The sequence below is a fragment of the Stenella coeruleoalba genome (assembly GCF_951394435.1).
Source record: "Stenella coeruleoalba genome assembly, chromosome: 9".
Classification (NCBI taxonomy): Eukaryota; Metazoa; Chordata; class Mammalia; order Artiodactyla; family Delphinidae; genus Stenella; species Stenella coeruleoalba.
This window is the reverse complement of record NC_137155.1, coordinates 44,088,051-44,094,557: the sequence shown is the minus strand read 5'-3', so window position 1 is coordinate 44,094,557 and position 6,507 is coordinate 44,088,051.

The following is a 6,507-nucleotide window of genomic DNA, read 5'->3' as shown; positions in this document are numbered from 1 at the left end:
TTTTATAGTGTCTGGCCTTACATTTAGGTCTTTAATTCATTTTGAGTTTATTTTCACCATTATTATTCAACATAGTTTTGGAAGTTTTAGCCACAGCAATCAGAAAAGAAAAAGAAATAAAAGGAATCCAAATCAGAAAAGAAGTAAAGCTGTCACTGTTTGCAGATGACATGATAATATACATAGAGAATCCTAAAGATGTGACCAGAAAACCACTAGAGCTAATCAATGAATTTGGTAAAGTTGCAGGATACAAAATTAATGCACAGAAATCTCTTGCATTCCCGTACACTAACAACGAAAGACCAGAAAGAGAAATTAAGGAAACAATCCCATTTACCATTGCAACAAAAAGAATAAAATACCTAGGAATAAACTTACCTAAGCAGACAAAAGTCCTGTACTTAGAAAACTATAAGACACTGATGAAAGAAACCAAAGATGACACAAACAGATGGAGACATATACCATGTTCTTGGATTGGAAGAATCAATATTGTTAAAATGACTATACTATCCAAAGCAATTTACAGATTCAATGCAATCCCTATCAAACTACCAATGGCATTGTTCACAGAACTAGAACAAAAAATTTCACAATTTGTATAGAAACATAAAAGACCCCGAATAGCCAAAGCAATCTTGACAAAGAAAAATGGAGCTGGAGCAATCAGGCTCCCTGACTTCAGAGTATACTACAAAGCTACAGTAATCAAGACAGTATGGTACTGGCACAAAAACAGAAATATAGATCAATGGAACAGGAAAGAAAGCCCAGAGATAAACCCACGCACATATGGTCACCTTATTTTTGATAAAGGAGGCAAGAATATACAATAAAGAAAAGACAGCCTCTTCAATAAGTGGTGCTGGGAAAACTGGACAGCTACATGTAAAAGAATGAAATTAGAACACTCCCTAACACCATACACCCTAGTAATTTTAAGTGACTCTAAGTGTCTATGCTTGGCAATATTCACCTATCAGAGAGTGACTGTAGGATTAAAACCCTCATTACGCAAAGCACTTGTCTCCTGGGTGTAGTTTATTTCCACTCAGGCTTTTCTAGTGTTCATGGAGATACACTGGAGGCACTATTTCATTTTTCATGTAGATTGTGATAAAAGCCTCATTTCCCAGGGCCATCTATCACTACCCTACAGGTTGGAGACCACTGGGCTTGCCACCTTTGTTGTGCCAGAGGCCAGCAGATGCCATATCCTTCGGCCCGGGCCTGCTTTGTTACACTTGTTATGTACGAAATGCCAGAAATGTACCCAGCATTTGACAAAACATAAAACACAAGAGGTTCTATTGTTACCACTTTTCATTCCAGAGTATAAAATAGCTGGTAGCCATCACAGTATCAGCTGGAGCACCAGTGACAGATTAGATCATTAGGAAATGCCAGGTAAGTGAGCCAATTTAAATGAAAATCATGTAAAGATGTGACTGGGAGGGTGTGTGGTAGTTATTCAAAGGAGCCCGAGAAAATTTGTTGGGAGCTAGTTTATTTTTTTGAAACATTAATATTTTTCCCCTTGCCTAGAGTGTGTGAGATGAACTACAACAAGATATGAAAAAAGTGGGCAAGGGAGGGACTAGTGAAGCAGAATGAGAATCTCCAGCATGAAGAATATGAATGAAATGAAGAAATGAAGCCATATTATCTTGTGACTGACCTGAAAATAATGAGCTACTTAGTGCCTGTCTCTTTCTGGGCACCACTCTCCCATTAAACCTTATTTCTCGTGGTGGTACAGTCAGGCCAACCTCTTTACTGCCTAGTCAGCCCATCACCTCCTTTCTAGTGCTCTGTCATTCCTCTATTGGTGGTATTTCCTTTCTTTCCTGCATGCCAACCACTACTCAGCGCAGTTCAGTTTCTAGCTCCCTCATGATTGTTCTCTAAGCGTGGAGTTCATGTACCATCTCAGAACCCCATGGCATTCTTATTTCCTCACTATTTCTTCCACTTGCTTTCTGAAGATATTGTGTGGGTGGATTTTGACTAAATTGTAAGATACACTAGGGCAAGCTGATAATTATCTTATGTTATAAAACATGTTGCACATAGCAAATGCTCCTTGAATACCTCACTTCCAAACATTCCAGGAGTTGATCTTAAATGTTGACCATCCACACTCATCTACAAGGTCTTCTATGCCAAAGTAAGATCTGCTATCACCACTGACATCAGATTTACTCATTTCCTCCTCCACACTTTTTTCCTACTCCTTGTTTTAATGTGCTCGTCAGTATAAGCCCCCTCCCTACACCAGATCCTCTCCCCAAAAATTTATCTCTCGCCAGCTAAAAAGTTGGCCTGCTGTGCACACGCCTCTACTCTCTACCTATCCCTGTTACTTGAAGGTAGAAGTTTTTCTCACTTAGGCAATGGCATTCTTCCTGGCATCAGTCATGATAGTCACTATACCGAGCTTTTATTTTGTACCTTGAGACATTAGCTGTAAAGGATGAAAGTCAACAATATTTATGAATCTGTTTAAAAAGTACTTAGCATGATGAGGACTTCATAAGGCAGGTGCCTGGTTCATTGATAACTCTGGAGAAATAACACAGTCCTAGAGACATTTTTGAAGCTCATGACTGAGTGTAGAACTATTCCATAATCACTAGAAATGTTTATTAAGCACCTCCTTTTCTTCTTTGTCTTTTTTAACAAATCAATTATGTGTCACTTCAGCTTAGGTTTGAAGCATAGGATTTCTCCCATAGGAGATGCTCAATAAATTCTGAATGAATAGATGTATGGAAGGATGAATGGATAAATGAAATTGGGTTGTTGTCCATCACACCCACACATGATCATGAGGGTATCATGATCACAGATCCATGAGAGTATGGTCACAGATCCATGAGAGTATCATTTGCTTTGAACTGTACAGTAGGTTCTGATCACAGTTTTATGCCAGTGCACATACATACTAGTACATTCCCCCTTGGAACAAAAGACAGTTGACAGGGTGGATGTGACAGGTTGGTATTTAGTGATAGCAGTAATAATTTTAGCTTACATTTGCTAAGTTCTTCTTAGGTACCAAGCACTGTTCTAAGTGCTTTAGGTATATTATTTCATTTAATCTTTTAAAACCCTGTCATTGCCAAAAGGTGGAAACAACCCAAGTTCCCATCAACAGGTAAATGGATAAACAAAATGAGGAATACATTGGAATATCATTCAGCCATGAAAAGGAATGAAGTTCTGATATGTCCTACAACATGGATGAACCTTGTAAACATTATACTAAGTGAAATAAGCCTTGTGTATCAATATTGTATTATTACACTTATATGAACTGTCTAGAATAGACAAATTCATAAAAATAATAAGTGGATTAGAGGTTAGCAGGAATTTCAGGTTGGGGAGAAGGTGGATGACAGTTATTACTTAATGAGCACACAGGTTTTGTTCGGGGTGTTGAAAAAAATTGTAAATAGATAGTGGTGATGGTTGTACAACATTGCAAATGTAATTGATGCCACTGAATTGTACATTTAAAATGGTTAAAATGGCATATTTTATTATATATTTTACCTCAATAAAAATTAGTGAAAAAACCTGTTATTATCCTAATTATAAATTTGAGTATATCGGGAATGTTTAAACAAATAGGAGTTATATATTCTAACATAACAAGAAGTACAGGAGGGTGATATGGCATTGGTTCATGGCCTCAACAATATCTAGGTCATCCTCTGAATCTCTTGCCTTTCCCTAATGATAGTAAGAAGATGGCTGCAACTCTATATATTACTTCCACGTTTGAGGTAGAAAGCAGCTAAGAAGGGGATGACACCAGTCTCATCTGTTTCTTGTCTCAGGAAAAAAACTACACTTTCCTTATGCTTCTAATAGATTTCCTCTTACTGGGCAGAACTGTGCCTCTGGGCTATCCCTAGCTGCAAGGCAAGGGAGGCTGGCAAAATAAGTATTTAGTGTTTCCAGCCTCTTCAGTGGAGTCAACAAAGAGACGGATTGGAAATGTCTGTTAAGGAATGAACACCATCTGGCACAATGACAAAAATGAGCAGCGGAGAAGTTAAATAAAGTTTCTCAACCTGGCAGTTGACATTTTGGACTGGATAATTAATTCCCTGTTGTGAGGGGCTGACCTGTGCATTGGGGGATGTTTAGCAGCATCCCTGGCCTCTACCCATTAGGTAACAGTAGTCTCCCATCCCCCAGTTTTTGGGGGTTTTCTTGGGTTTTTTTTTTCTTGCGTTATGCGGGCCTCTCACTGTTGTGGCCTCTCCCATTGCGGAGCACAGGCTCCGGACGCGCGGGCTCAGCGGCCATGGCTCACGGGCCCAGCCGCTCCGCGGCATGTGGGATCTTCCCGGACCGGGGCATGAAACCGTGTCCCCTGCATCGGCAGGCGGACTCTCAAGCACTGCGCCACCAGGGAAGCCCCATCGCCCAGTTTTGATAATCAAAACTGTCTCCAGACATTGCCAAATGTCTTGGGGGAAGGGTGCACAAAGTTGCCCCCAGTTGAGGACCACTAGGTTAGATGATGGGCCAAAGTCTCATTGCTGAGAAGTGGTGGAGCTGAGGTTTGAACCCGAACATCTGACTCTACAGCCTTTCTTCTTCTGAGCAGCCTATGCAGTTGAACAAATGGCCTTGTACTTAACAGGAGCTATGGATCAACTGGACTAACTTGCTATACACTGAGTTAATGAGACACCCATGAAATGCTATGCTGACCATCCATACGCTTTTCCTGAGCGCTTGTTATTTAGCCATAACCCCTTACAGTTTAGAAGTAATAGCAGATATAGGATGTAGGAGAAGGGATCAAGTAGCTTTATAACCCAAACATTGTCAACAGGGCAACTTATTTCTTGGGAAAGCAAATATGTCTTAGATATTAAATGGTCTGTGGCCCTCCTTACCCAACAGATCTTATCCCAGTATTTCATTTCTGTATAAGGGAGCATTTAAATTATTTTTTTTCTCTCTGAAGGAGCAAAATTTTTTTTAAAAAGGTTGAGAAACATTGTAATAGCCTAAGCAACTAGGTGGAACAAGGAATATTTTTCAGAAAAGGTGAGAAATACTATTACCTAAAATAAGATAATGTGGGATCTCTAGATTGTGAATGGTGAGTTAATTTTAGGCATCCTGCTGGGTGTTTTCATTAGATGCATCTCTTTGACTATTGTTGCAGTCACTAGTCATCCTAGTTAATTCACTTTCATGTCTCTCTATTCATGAATGTAATACCTTTTTATGTTTGTCTCTTTTTCGTCACACTAGTTTCACTGGAGTACGCCTTTCAAACAAGTAAACCCCCCCCCTTTTCTTCATGTCTGCATTATTCAAAGAGGCATCTCTCTAATGTTTTCTTTAAGAAATAAGGTCTAGAAATACACCCACAGTACTAAAATGTGTCTGGATCAGCAGCTGATTACTCACATCATAGAATAATAAGTAAAGATAGTGAGGCAAACAAGTTTATGAGCCATGAAATTCAGTAGGTCTAAGTTTGATTCCTTGACTTTGGACAAGTTACATGACCATTTTCTTATAAAATGGGAATAATGTTTACTTCACAGTGTTGAGGTAAGAATTAAAGGAGATATTATATGTCAACTGCTTAGCAGAGAACCTAGCCAGTAGTTAAGTGGCAAATATGTGGCAACTACTGGCAATAATGTCTGTAAATAATATTTAGTAAAGCAATTTTTTTCTGATAGAAAAAAATAGATTGTAGTATGAGAATGGACTGGCTCAAATCAAAGTGATCTAAAAGGTTCCTCTTCACTCAGTGGTTGCCTCAGGACGGTATGCCAGGATTGACTCTACCTGTTCTGAATCTAACCATGGTTCCTGCCAAGCACAAAGACAAGATACCTAATGTCCACGTAGAAAAGAGGCAACACTGGACCCTATCTCCCTTGTACCCCTCCCTAGAGCTGATGCTGTCCACCACTTTCGGCCAGTCACTTAACATCTATTTATCAGCACCCTCCTTTAACAAATTAGGAGGATGGTACCTGCCTTTCTCTCCTCATGAGATTGTTTGTGGAGAGCAAATGAACTCATTCATGTATGTCTATTCTGTTTAAGGCAGAAAAAGGCACAGTGCCTACTCACACAGTTTACATTTGATCCACTGGCCAGAGGATCTTTCTTATTTATTTAAAACTCTTTGCTTAGTGCTTCACACATAGTAAACTATCAAAAAAATGACAATTGTTTATTTGTTGTTTTGTTACTCTCCAAAACATTATCAATTTAAAATACACCTTAGCAATGTCATGCTGACTGATGGCCTGAGGGAAGTGGGTGCCCATTGTTGTCTGGGTGTCTGAAGTAGGTGGTTTGTATGAAGAACTAGCTATGCTCCTGGGTACACAATTCAGTTGCCTATTGATTTTGTATAATAAAGTGTTCAGAGAATAGATGTCTTTTATAACAGATCACTTTAGCAGTCACTTTTATACTGACCATACTCGTTTAAAATCACTATAACAACTA